We start from the raw sequence: 14,289 nt of genomic DNA, 5'->3' as shown, positions 1-14,289 counted from the left end.
TGTGGGCTTCAGTGAACTTCTGGAGTTAGTGAGTGATAGGGTATTTAAACATTTAAGGTGATACCAGGCAGGCATTTAAAGTGATTTTGGTATCTGGCTGCATTCTACATTGGCCTCAAATTGGAGGTATATTTCTGATACTGTTTTTTAATCCTTTATTCGTATAGTTATCCAATGTGTGACCTGTAAAAGCTATTAGTATTTAGCATCTGAGGTCTTTTTGTTTTCTTTATAAGCTGAACTTGTCTTGATTGAAGACCTTTTTCAGTTCTGCTTTACATCATTGGCAATAGTATGTCCTGGGTATTGCCTGTCTCTGCAAATTCAGTAAAAAGTTAATAAACTAGGACAATGAGTAATTTGAAGAAAATATAAGTTAAATATTTTACAGCTATTCATGTTGGAAGTGAAAACTTGTGGCTCATCAGACATAGCATTGTTGTGCTTATTCAGTTGCCTACATACAAATTTTAGTTGTAGTTTTGTTTTACTTGGGTTGATGTTCCTTTGCACCTATACTTTATATAGAATTTTGACATGCTTACTCGGTTGAGCAGGTCTGTGTGCTGGCAAGATCAGTGTGCAACTCCTTGGCACCTTGTGTGCATTTCGAATACTTGTATTGCATTACATGCACTGAAGTGTGAGTAAATGGGGTTCATTGTGGATGTACATTCAAAAATATTCCCCCCCCCAAGAATAAAACTCGTGGGTGTATATGCTTGTCTTGGCTCAATGATGTTGAATGATATTCATATAGACTCATATAACAAGTGCACCTAAAATTCCCTGGTTACTAAGTTGCACTTAAGTGCTTTGTAAATATTCAGGCTGTTCAGTAGAAGATCATATTCTTTTATCTTGTATAGTTTTATAATTTTTCTATAAAGTAGCATTTAAGTCAGTATTTTTTTTGAAAGTAAAAAGGATATACAAAAAGAAAAAAGTTAGGGTCTATCTACTTGAATAGTTTTGGTGCTACATTTAAGTTAAATATTGGTTGAGATAATTTTGAAACTGACTTAATTTTGAAAAAAAAAAAGATACTAAAATTATTTTCAGCAAAAAGTTTACTTCTGGAAAGGTTTTTAGCATGCTGGATTTCACTGTGGATGCATAGCTCTCTACCAGTTGTGTGATTCAAATTAACTTTGTGTAGCTTGGCATGCAGTTTCTCAAACTTTCTTCTTACTGCTTTGGAAGCACCTGACTAGTGTAAATAACATCAGAAAATAGGGATTTGATCCAAAAGATCTCAGAATAGATGATGCCAGGGAAATTTGAAGAGAAAAGCCTTAAAGAGGAATGAGAGGGGCCTTCAGAGAATATATTGAATTGAAATGGAATTTATTTTGCAAAAGATTGTGCTTCTTGCCAATCAAATAAGGAGCTACTTCATAAAAAATAACTGTACTTAAATGTTTTTTGTGTTAGAAAAGGGTGGGAGTGATAGCACAGGTTTGACTTGTTTGACTATGACATGTTGAAACAATCTCTTTTAAAAAAAAAAAGCATCGGTTGGGACATTAAAACCTTTTTTTTTTTTTTTCCTTCCCCCTTGAGCTCAGTGGTGCTATGTGTTTGTTTAGGTTATTTAGCAAGAAAACATTTGTTTAAATAGATTTTTATTTAAAGCTTCAAGCTAAATTAATCCAATTAGAGTTCAAATTGGAAATGTTTTTAAAAAAGGCTTGTTCCCTACAGGACCTCTTTTATTAGCGTGATCCCATCTGTATTCTTGTATACAGTCTTTGAAAATTGTTTCTGCGCAAGCTGTTATGTGTGTTGTCACGAGCTTTACCTGTAATTCTTACCAGTGGGGATCCTTGTCTGTTCAGAGATGACAGTGCATGGGATTTTGATTCACCAAGTGACAGGCACAGCGCACTACATTTACCTAGGAAATATCCCTATATTTAGTGGGAAATATTCCATTAACATCAATGTGATGTGAACCTGGCCTGGTCTGATGTGCAAAAGCACTCAGCCAGGCCCACGAATTTAAAGAAAAAGATATGAAGCGGAAGCATTTTGTTTTTAAGTGACTATTTTATGATCAGAGGTCTTAGAAAAGGATGGAATGAAACATCCTTAAACAACGGTGTAGGATGAGAGGGCTGCGAGGAAGCAGGGCTGCACCCTCACAGCATCGGGATGCTGCTTCTCAACCCTGCGGTGCTGGTGCCGTCCTGCTCAGGGGGTGATAATAACCCCGTCCCTGTCCCTCGTTCTGCTTGCCCCACATCTGCCCGAGTGCCCATGCCAGCGTGAGGAGGAAGGGAGGGAGGTGGCCTGGGGAGAAGGGAGGAACTGTTATTTCTGGCAGCACTGTTAATTTATGCCATGGTCATTTTCAAGAATAGGACTTGCACTTTCTCTATGGAAAGCATATGCCCACCAGTGTCTGTAGAGGTGTATGTTCAATGCTCAAGAGAAACCCATAAAGAAATTTTGCAAAAGTGAATAAAGAGAAAGGTTGGTTTTGGTTTTTTTCTGATCTTGTCACAGCTTCTTTTTTGTTCATGGCACTGTCACAAGTTAATTATCGCGAGAATGGAGAACGCCACAAAATGTAAAGTTACAGTGTTTATTTTGAATGGTAATATCAATATTTTACATCTGTAAGAGGAAGTGAGTAATGAACCGGAAAAATAAGTAATAAGAGGATTAGGACTTAAGGCAGGGAACATAATACAGCCAGGTGAATGGATAATAACCTGACTTACCTTACTTACCTTAGTCTGTAGCAGAAGAAGAGGTGACATAATGATGACTGTTGGAGACATTACAGTACTTTTGAATTTTAAAAGGGTGTAGACAAGCAGAAAAATGGAGATGAGCTGGATGGAGTGATAATGATTTGATGTTTTTCTGTTTCAGCTTTGTCAAGCAAAGAGAAAGTAAGAAAACAGTTAAAACAAGTATAAAAATACTTTCTGACTTTTCATTAACTTCTGGAAACTCCTGGCTGTTATGTATTGCTAGAAATTAGAGCATGGATATGAATAAATACTAGCCACAGTACACTGTCTTAAGTCACAGATTATTATTTTTTGTTTGTTTTAAAGGTGAAATGTTATTCTGAATACTCTTTCCCTAAAAGACAGTGTCTGTGCTTACACACTGTTTTTATGCTGGTCTGGATTTTAATAGCTGTGGGCTAGAGAGATCTGGTATTTGAAGCCTTTTCTTTGCTGCTGGCCTCACGCATTAAGACTGTTGACCTTTTATGAGTGATCTAAGTAGGTAAATAACTAGACAGTCTGTACATCTTGAAAAGAAAAAACCCTTACATACAGTGGAGGTGATCAAGCTTTTGTCATATATGGAAATAGTACGATAAGTATGTTGCTGTCCTCTTGTTCAGCTGTGCCCCAAATCACGAAAAGGGGAGTGTTGCATCCAAAATCAAAAGGTTCTTTTCCCCTCATCACATGGTGCAGGCTGCAGAGAGGGGGAATCAACACATTTCTTTTATTTCGAAGTCAGGTGTCTTGCGCTCATCTGGTGAGGCAGAAAGTTTTCCCAGTGCATGGTGTTTCCCTCTGGAAGTCATTTTCCTTTGCTTTGCCTCTCTCCTGAGGTTATATGTATTTAGGGAAGCGGGTGTGAGAAGAGGGGCTTCGAAATGGCAGGCTCCAAGGAGCAGTAACCTACAAGAAGAGTTGAGTGATCTGAAATGGTCAAGGTAGTCCTGCCCATCTGCTTCAGGGAGCCGAGTTACTTTCCTTTCTGTTGCCATGAGAAGCAATGGCCTTCTCAGCATTTTGTGTTCAGAGATAACTCTTTAGGCCTGGTTTTGCAGCAGACCTCTTTTTTTCTTCTGGTACTCCCTCCAGGAGTTTTTATACACAGGTTTTAACAGAAGTTTCTCTGGAAACTTCCCTTTTTGAAATAGCTGTGCGCAACACCAGCAGTTAAGGAGTTCAGTTTTATTTGTTAGCTAATACCCGAATGACAGTTAGCCATGTCTTCTGCACATCGCTGTCGTCCGTACCATTCAGCCGTTGTTCAGAGTGGGTAAAATTGTATTTAAAGGATGCACGTTTCCATCTAACGGTAACATTTATGTGGCAGGGTTTGGTAATGATGAGGCCACTTCCTTCTCTAATACTTTTCTTCTCCCACTTGTTGCTTGGCTGTAACAACAACTGAACTCATAAAACGCATTGCCGTGTTGGCATTGCATGTCGAGTGTAGATCACTAGGGGAGAGCTACAGCAGTGTTTGTATGTGCAGAGCTTTGTGATTTCTAGGGTTTGCTGTTGGTTGGGAGGAGTTATTGCTTCATTGTTTTTCAAGGGGAATCACTGATTTAATTTGGGGTTGTCTTCCTAAAAGACAGGATTTTGAAAATGAGACTTCAGTAAAACTTACCATTCATAAAATCCTTCTAATATCATGGACTTAACAGTAGCCATTGCAGGTGTAGGAGTGAGTGTGTTACTTCATTGCATGCTCCTTACGCACAGCCTCCGAAGGGAGTTGAACAGTAGCTGCTCCAGTTGCCTGTGTAGCTGCCCCAATGGTTACATTTCCTATCTTTCGCCTCCTGTCTCTGAAGAAAAACATCTGCTTCATCATACTGTGTCAGATTATACTGCTGTTAGAGTACAGCTGGAAATTTTACTGAAAATATGTTTTGAGAACAAGCACTCAGGTTCCTGATGAAGGATGCTCCTCTTGGCATCCAGCAGTCCGGATGCAAACAGCTGTTTAGCGTAGCCAAATTCATTGGGAAAATGAAATGAGTGGGAAACAATATAATTGGTCTCTGTATAAACCGGGGCACCAGCTGAACCTACGGTAGGCGGATGGACAACTTGAGTGATGTTGGCAGAATGGAAGATGTCTGGTTATTAAGGGACGCTTGTAGCTTGGAAATGTGTTTTGCTTGGTTGGTGGCTTTTTTTTTTGTTCCGCTGGTGACAGCAGTAAAATACGATCCTAGTTATTCAGCAGTGTGCCCATAAGGAAAACCAAATGATGTGAGTAGATGCACTCAGTGGAGTCAACTCATTCCTGAATCAGACAGTGATATCCTCCTCCTAGCCTTCCAACTAAGGATAGTTGCTAATCAACAGAGTTGTTCCAGACAAAATGCCAAATGTCACTAGTGTTGCAGCAGAGCTCAGAGAGATGGAAAAATCGCTGTTGGATGTGTTCCTGTTGGACGAGAGCAGGCTTTTCCCCCACACCTCCTCTTACCCTCCTCTCGCGTGAAGGATCAGAGAGGATGGAGGAAGAGTGATAATCATTGTGTCCTGTGGACCTGACATTGCTTTCACTCGCCCAGCCAGTTCTGCTGCAGCTCAGAAGAGTGATTTGATCTGGTGCAATCTCTTCTGCTTTAAAGGGTTTTGGAAAAAGAATAAAGTAGTTGAGTTGTGTGGCTTAATTACTGCCCATGAGCTGGGCTGTAGCGAGGGCTATGTGCGTGCTCTGAGGCTGTTGCACTAGGACAGCTTTTTATTTATGACTTTTTCAGCTTCATACTTAGTTTCAGAATAAAGCACCAACAGCTTATGCTGGTTTTTTCCCCTCAAATCTATGAAATTTAATTGATCTGTTGTTCTCCCTCTTTCTTATACACATTCCTTCAAAATTAGAAAAAAAAATCTCATGGCCGTAAATTCCTGGAGAGGCTTGTTTTTTCACTGGCCTTTGTAGCTTGATTAGATGTAGTCCTTGTCACTTCAGGGACTCCAGAGAACACAGGCTGACAGTACCTCCCTAGAGTGTTTTTGTTGAATTGTTTTCTTTTTGTAGGTTAGGATTGTCAGCAGGATGGGTTATTATGACTCAGTAACACATCCGTTGCATCTGAGTAACTTGTTGATTATCTTCATCTAACATCAGATCAACATACAACTTACATATGTTTAAAATACCAGTTAAAAACCTGTATACAAATGAGCACATAATACAGCTTTTCTTTATAGGGACAACCAAGGGGAGAAGTCATGCAAAATTGACATCTCGGGAAGCCACTGCTTTTTCAAGTCCACCCATTGCTGTCACATACTTGAAGTTTCTAAATAAGCTTTACCTAGAGTGGGATGTCTTGGTTTTTCTCCTTTCACAATGCCTAAAATTCTTGCTCAAAATATTTTTTAAATTTTCGGTTTTAGATGTTTAAACGAGAAGCAAAGCTCTGTTAATAAACTGAGTTTTCTGTCAGTTAGGGAAGTGCAGTAGGAGGACAAGCTAAAAATGCCTCTGTAAACAACTTGCACTTCAACATGCTGGCAGATGTTATTCTATCACTTTGAACTGTGCATCACTGAAGTGTATTGGGATATCTTAAAATAGTCAGGGGTGGTGGCCAGAGACTCTAGACTACTATAGATGGTGAGGCTGTTTCGCTGTTGCAATGAAATAAGCCAGAAGTACATGCTGCTAAGGTCATTTGCTTGCTCAAGGTCAGCATGTTCAAAGTCAGCTGCTATACTTGTGAGCATGGTTACTGTCAGTAGTGTATATACAAGAAGAGAGTCCTGATAATGTAAGAAATTGCTGTTACAAGTGAATTGGGACACTTAATTTTTTTTTTTCCCCCCCTCTTTAAAGTTGCAGGGCTGTGATTGCTCATTTATTTTCTTATCTGAGCAAACGGAACTTAATGTCAAGCTTTTGTGGCTTGTGTCTGTGAACAAATTGCTTTATTGATTTGGCAAGATTTTGTTTGCACTTTTTGCATAGTGTTCATAAATTGACTTCCCATTTTAAACTTCTATTTCATGATTACTAGGACCTAACCAAAACCATTATAAGTAGCCTCCAGGAGAGGCAATCTTAGCTCATCGTAACTTCATGTTTATATAGCTGTTTGATAGATAACAAGTGTAGTTTCAATTCTCTTATTATTTTCTAGTCAACGTAATGTGGTCTCTAATACCTTAGAGACTTCTCTGTTCACAGAAGCAGAAAATAAGAGTAGTTTTTTTGGTAATGGTGTGGGTTTTTTGGTTTTGTGTTTTTGTTTTGGGCTGGTTTTTGGTTGAGTTTTTTTGTGTGGGTTGTTTTTTTTTTTTTTTGCATGCTGTGGAAGAGAATGGCAGGGTTACTGTAAATTTGCATATTTTTTCTTTTTCTTTTTTTTTTTTTTTTAATCCTCTCTGAAGATCCAGAGGAGTATTGTGGGGATGGGAGTGGATGAAATGGTGGCCAGCCTTCACGTTGGTTGTTTTTCTGAGCTAGAGATTTTCTGAGTAACGTAAGCTGGGGTAACACATGAAGCATTCGAAGGTACCATGTACCTGCTGGAGATTCTAGTAATGTCAGCCACTAATAGTGATGGCAGGAGCAACAACTTAAATCAGAGTTCAGATGATGGTTCTCTTGGTCTTTAGATTGCTTCAGTTTGAACAGAAGGGAAATTCTTTCATAATCTTGAAGACGAAAGAGCTCTTGGTTCTTGCTGTATTTCTTTTTTTTTTTTTTTTTTTGGAGGTTGAATGATAGACTGAAGTTTGTCATGGCTAAAGTTTTCGGAAGCAGCTTTTATTTTTCACACATTAAAACAGATCTACTGAAATGTGATCCTCTTTTTCACTGCATTGATATTTATGTCACAAAGATTTGTTCATCATACATCTGTGTGTATGAGTGTGGATATATCTGATATCTTTATTGCAGAAAATATCAGTGGTAGCTACAATGCTCTGTTTGTAAATATTGTGTCTAACTGCTCCCACTGTGCCTGTTTTGAAAATATGGCTGTGTATTTCTGTTGTAAGTGCAGGTAGTACTAGATCTAAATCAGCGTGATTGAAAGCGAAGCCTATACATCTGCCCGTCTCTTCCATCTGACATCCTTGTCTTCGAAGGAGAGCTGTTTTATGGGTGAAGGCTGCCTTCTGCATCAGCGTACAGCATCCAACAGGAGTGAAGAGGATGAAGCAGACACGTGGGGGAAGAAGTCTTCTGTGCGGTTGAGTACACAAAGATTGGCTGAGCTGCTACTCTACTGACACAGCCCGTGAAAGGGAGAGGATGTACCACAGCTGTGGGCTCATCCCATTAGCTGCAGAAGGCAAACTGCCTCAGTTTATCTAAAAATCAAGCAGGTTGAACAAATGCAAATAGATAATGTGGGCACATTCAGAACACTTAACACTCATGTGGGTTCAGACCAAAACCAGCAATAAAATACTATCGTGATTAAAAAATAAAACAGCAACAAGAAAAAACCCTTTTGTGAATTCTGGCATTAACTGGAAAGTGGTAGAGGTGTCTGACATAAAAATAAGTATTTGGGATGTAATTAAGTAAAATTAAAATTCATATGAAAATAAGTTGCCTGAAATGTCCATAATGTCAAATTTTACACCGTAAGTTTGAAGGTCCTTGATCCTACAGTGCTAGCTAATATTTTGGACGGATTTTTGTTTGGACTGTTAATAAAATACCTTCTAACAAGTGAAATTGGCTTAGGGGGCTGGGGGAAGCAAGCCAAAAGCATTTCACAGATAAGATTTTCAAGCAGTTGCATTTTGAGACTATGATGTTACCTTAAGAACATGTGAAGAACATTGTGCTTAAAAGTCTTGGTTTGTTGGTAATTGGACAGCAACAGTTGATTAAAGGGTAGGCATAATGTAACTTAAACCAGTGGTACTTGTGTGTGAGTAGGTGAGTCTTTATGCAGACTAGGTTGTGCTGGTGAGGTGAAAAGTAAAATTGTTTTTATCCCTATGAAGCATTTAATGAAACTCTGAATCTCTCTGTAGGCATAGGTGCAAAGTATGTGGGAGAGAGGGCAATGCTATGGCCTTCTGTACCACGTGCTCGTTGCTGGAAGTGGGCAGAAGCACAAGCTAGTAGTACTAAGCCTCCACAGAAGATGGATGGTGGGAAGCATTGTCTTCCGTCCATGCGGTGTTGGCCAGCTTGATGTATGGCATGGTATGACTGCAAGCGGACTTCAGATCCTGTGTCTTAACACCAAAATCTGACCGTTAGCCTGCCAAGTCATGGAAAAACAACTGCATCCACGCTTCTTGGTGAAGGCCCACTTAAATGATAGTAAATTCAGAATACATTGGGGTTCACTTAATTTCCTTGTGCTTCCAAAAGTCTAAGCTTTGTTTACTAGCATAAAGATAAATTCAGAATTATGACCAGAATGTCTTTCTCAGTGCAAAATGTGTACTTCAAGGATAAATTATTAAAAATAGCTTATTTGGAAATGCATGGTACCTGGAATTTTGTATCAAATGCAAATTCTTACATATTCTGCAAAATGCACGACATTATCTGAATTGCAGCAGCATAGGAGCCTGGCTATGAAGCTCTTGCTCTTTGAGGGGGGGTGGGGGGGAAGGTAGTCACCATGCATCTTCAGAGCAGGCAAGTCAAACCTGTTCTCATTTCTCTGTTAAACTAGTGTCAAATGCTCCATGGGATTCAGGGTTTCTCACTCTTACCTTCATGGTGTGTGCTGTGCTAGGCCTACCATATTTAAAACTACCTAAAGCAGTGAAACAGCAGTTTGCCAGTTGTGCTGCTTGTGTGCAACTGAGATGTAGCCAGTGAAGTTTGCTTGCACAGGAAGCTTTCTTGGTGCTAAAAATGAAATGGGATTTCATTCCAGTTTGTGGAATTTTGTGCTGCGCACTAAGGACTATTGTAAATGTTGCCATTTTCCCCTTTGTAAATACCAAGGATGTTTCTGTTGTCCCGGGACAGCACAGCAATCTCTTGCAAAATATCATCTCTTTACATGGTTCCCTTAATTCAGAATTGCACTGTAGTTAAATTTTTATCAGTATTTTGAATGCCTTACTGGATATTTTTGAGAACAATAGGTTTCTCACCCTTATAGTCAATCATTCAATACTAAGTGTTCAAAATATTTAAGAACACCAGATACTTCATGATAAAATCTTTCATGAGAGTATGTTTTGTTATTTCAAGTGTAGTACATATAGGTAATCTTGGAAAAGGAGCTGTTCCTTTAGCAACGATATTAGTATTCTGTGTGTGTGTGTGTATATAAAAACATACAGAACACAACTGAACTTCTTTTTTATGTTGCAGGTTCAAAATTAATGTGAATTTAAAATGTCTTTTAATTGTCCAAAATTGATTCTAGGAATTGAATTGGAACAGTTTTTTCATTATTTTTATTACTTTCAATAAAACTTACTTCCCCAATAACTTCTGGATATGTGCATTTCATAACTTCTTTTAAACTGCATATTACTTTAGTGTTCTCAACTGAAAAACTTCATAATTTTTAAAATTGGTTTGAGTTGTTAGGGTATGCTGTAGGCCACAAATTGGTAGTAGCACTTAATGATACTTGCTAAAAAGGTCTGATGTCAAAAGTGTTGTTCGCACTAATAGCACTGGATGTTGTGCTGAGTGCCTTTTTTTTTTGAACCCCAGTTATATTTAAATTTTTGAGCTGTTAATTTTCTCACTCTTGATAATTAATCTTTCACTTCTTGCCATCCAGTACTGTTTTAGCTTGAGGTCTAGTGTGTATTTCTCTACATAACGTATGCTATTTGTCTAGGCGTATTTTGTTAGGAGTGTTTTTAACACCTTAGTTTTCATCAGCATTTCCACACACCCGGCCTCCCTCACCATAAGAATGGTTTCTGAGGTGCATTTAAAACATCTTCTGCATCTTCTACGTGGCCAAGTTTTTGAGTTCAGTAATGTGGCTGTAGTTCATGGGGTTTGGACTTTGTCTTATGGTTAGTCCAGAGGCTATACCATAGGTTTTTGGCTTCTCTAGAGGACTACCTGATGAATGAATTCTGTGTTGGCCACTAGCAGTGGGTGACAGCAGGGCTGGAGAGACCTCCAGCTGCTCCTCTGTTTCTGGCAGTAGCACAAGGGATTGCAGGATGGTGTTTGTGCACTGATGTACTTGCTATTCCCAACATGAGATGATCACACTGGGCACAGTGTTGTGTGGAGATGCAGCCAGTTTTGGACACTTAACCTCTCTGGAAGAGTAGCTGGAAGTGGAGCAGAGGGCCTCAGCATTTTTGGTAACAAGAGCCCTAGAAAGTAGAACAGGAGGATATAATTTGTAGATTATACAGTATGGCTTCTGACTGTGCTTTTGGTTTTCATCTAGCCTTGAGTTACTTCAACAACTTCCACTGAGAAAGTATTCTTAAATCAAAAGCTTTCCTGTACATGCAAAGTAGCTGGGAAAGCTCTGTAGTTAAAGTTGATGTCCGTCTGATCATGCTGAGTAATTTCTATAGAGAGAGGCACTAACAAAAGTCAAGTGCTTAACTGATACTGAAGTTTTTTTCTTGCTGTTTCTTTACTGGTCTCTCTGCCTTACCTGTAGATGAACTGTATGAATCTCTTCTCTCATTGAGTTGAGAGACACCTGTTTTTTTCATGACCAACACCACTTATGTCCCTAGTGTTGCCTTGCTCTCTGTAATTTTCCTATTTAACATAGTGTTTAATATAGGCAGCAGTTGTTTAGCAGTTAAAAACCTACCAAAAAAGTTAGGAAACTGACAGATGTTTAACTAGGGAAAAAACTGCAACACTGTAGGGTATTGCAAAGGAGGATAATCAGGAATTAGCGTGTGTCGTTAGTGCCTGGAGTAGTCCACCTTGCCCTCTGAATTACTGTCCCACAGGGACAGTTGCTCACGGAGTGGTGCCATGTGCCTTTTGGGATCATCCGTTTGTAGCCACGCAGTTGCCTTCCTGAAAGAACAACTTCAGGATTGCCTAAACCTAATGAGCACTAATTTTATTTTGCTTCATCTCTGCTGGTTCTGAGGTTACGTTGGCTATGATTATTAAGCATTTACATATGAGAAACACCTTTTTCTTTATATTTCTATCTGTAGCATCGTTATTGGCCTGTGTACAAATGATACCAAATGACTTTTTCGCCTTGTGTTCTAATGTAGAGGTATCTGGTGTAAAACTAAAAGAGAAGCCCCAAAACTTAGTCTCATATTTAATGCAGATTTACTAGATTGGATGGAGGTCATGCCCATATGCGGTTTCCTGTTTTGTAGCTATTTTTTGACACTTCAGCATTTTCATTCTGTGTGCATGGAGGATCAAGCTTACGTGAGATCACTGGCTGACTCTTGCAGGCTTGTGTGAAATAATGCTGGTGTAATACCCGTTAAATCATTTAGTTAACCAGTGTATATAGGTCATATTTCCCCAAGATAAATAATCTGTATCAACTTTAACCATTTCACAGACGACTGTTACATGGATTAGGAACACCAAATGCGAACAGTAACCTCAGCCCTTCCTCTCCCTTACTGACAGAATTAAACTTCTACTAAAAGTTAATTACTCTCTAATTAGTGCTGTTCCCCCTCCTGACCCAGGAGACCTGCAATTTTCTAGTTTGTGCATGGTGCTTATTTTGGATTTCCATGCGTTTCTGATGGTGGGTGCCAGGCTGACGCTTCAGGGGAGGTGTGTTGAGTCACCACAGGGGCGAGTGCCATGAAGGAGCAGTGTTCCTGCGGTTTGGGGAGTAGGTGATGCAGTTTGCCGGTGGCATGCTCAAACGTGAGCCAGGGAATAGCTTGTCAGGCATCTTCAGGATGCTCCTGAAGAGCCGAGTCCCCGTGCTTGGCACAGAAGTGAATGGGAACTGGCGCGGTGCTAGAGCCGGAGGAGGAGGAACCAGAAACCTGCCCGCCTGTGCTGGAGTGGGTGGCTGGTGTGGAGCTGGACCCCCTGGTTGCTTCCAGTGCCATTCCACAGCAGTGGGGCTAATGCACGCTGTTTGGGGAGCCAGAGAGTAGGTAACAAAATGTGTACCTTTTAGAAAGCTAGTGTGTTAATTTCTAGTTGCTTAACTACTGTGAAAGGCTGCTATATATGGAGGTGTGGTTGTGTTTTTATACATCCCTCCACCATGTATTACACGCGTGCATGCCCTCAATCTGTGGTGTTCATGAATTGCATCACTTGTGTGTCTTAAGCGTGCATAAAAGTGCATGCGGCAACTCGTTTCCCCTTGCTGCTGTGCTTTGATTTCAGCTTTGCTTCAGAAGTTTATAAAGATATTTTCAAACATTTTTCCCCATCTTAGTTTTTTTTCTGGGGCTGTGACTTAAGAAAGAACTCTCTCTATTGTGAGACAAACTTAACGTTTTGTCAAGCAACTGACTTATGGGGTTTGAGATGAAAGCAAAAATGAGAGGCGGTACGCAGGCTAGTGTGTATTAGCAAATCAAAAAGTACAAGTATTCTGTAATTTAATGGCAGTCATCTGAGTAGATTCATTCTTCAGTTCTTAAGTTATAATGATGTAGCTTAATTTTTCTTCTGCACAAGTCTGTGTCAGTGTAGTTCCTCTTAAAGATTCTTTGAATGTTTTCTTTGACTTTTTCATTAATCTTTAGAGAATGGTTACAGATAAATCTCTGAAGTTTCTCTGTGTATGTTGCATCTGTAACTTTCCAGTGGTGAGCTGTGAGGACAAGCGAAAGCACCCGTTTTGAAGATGGACCATGACCAGCTTGTTGAAGGGGACATTTGGTTGCCTGCAGTCACAGTTCTGAAATGGGTAATGCAAGAAACTCGTGCGATAAGAAATAAGGTGGTTGCTGGGTGGGTCTAATCTAGTGGGGATTTTTGGAAAAACTTCAGAGCTGACTTCTGAACTTTTTGACTGACTACTTAATGTGCATAAGTGTGCATTTGTCCCAATACCACCAAAACTTTCAAGTACTTCAAACCAAATCTGACAGCAGCTGAAAGTTCTGAAGGTGCCCATAGCAGCAGTACGAACAGCAGCTGCAGAGCAGAGGGAATATTCAAACTAGTGATTCCTGCAAGGTGGAAAGGAAGAAGTTGGTTGTTATCCTTGCTGTTTTGCAGTAGCCATCTGGCTAGTCAGCGTGTGCGTAGCTCTGGACTATCTAACTAACATGCTTGTTGCCCTTGCATGTTATAGAAGGCAAAATAGAGACCTAGGGTTGTTCATTCTTGTCTGGGGAGAGAAGTAGTGCAAATCTGAAAGAAAAGCAACAACAAAGCATAATTAAATCCAGTGTTTGTTGATAAGCTTGTTTGCATTTGTGTGGCATGGCAGCAGATTCTCTTCTTCAGCAGAATCTGGCACAAAGACCTGTGGAGAAATATATGAAAAGCTTCCTGACTTCTAAAATGGAAATAATTTCCTGATGTTTGCTAAGAGCCCATGTTCATAGTTCTCTCCAGCTCGTTGCTCAATGCTCACTTCTCATGACTGGCACTGCCACTGCAAGAAGAACAGAAAACTACGCAGGCAGGGCAGGGAACTTTATTTAACGAAAACAAGAG

The 14,289-nt window shown here is 39.8% G+C and overlaps 1 protein-coding gene across 1 annotated transcript in view; it reads left to right on the top strand.

Annotated features, from left to right (window-relative positions):
* Positions 1-14,289, top strand: part of HIPK3 (homeodomain interacting protein kinase 3) — a 114,241-nt gene that overhangs the window by 54,760 nt on the left and 45,192 nt on the right. The window lies entirely within an intron of this gene.

Source organism: Aptenodytes forsteri, unplaced genomic scaffold (genome assembly GCF_000699145.1).
Source record: "Aptenodytes forsteri isolate BGI_AS27 unplaced genomic scaffold, ASM69914v1 Scaffold8, whole genome shotgun sequence".
NCBI classification, from domain to species: domain Eukaryota; kingdom Metazoa; phylum Chordata; class Aves; order Sphenisciformes; family Spheniscidae; genus Aptenodytes; species Aptenodytes forsteri.
This window is presented reverse-complemented; position numbering and strand designations above follow the sequence as displayed.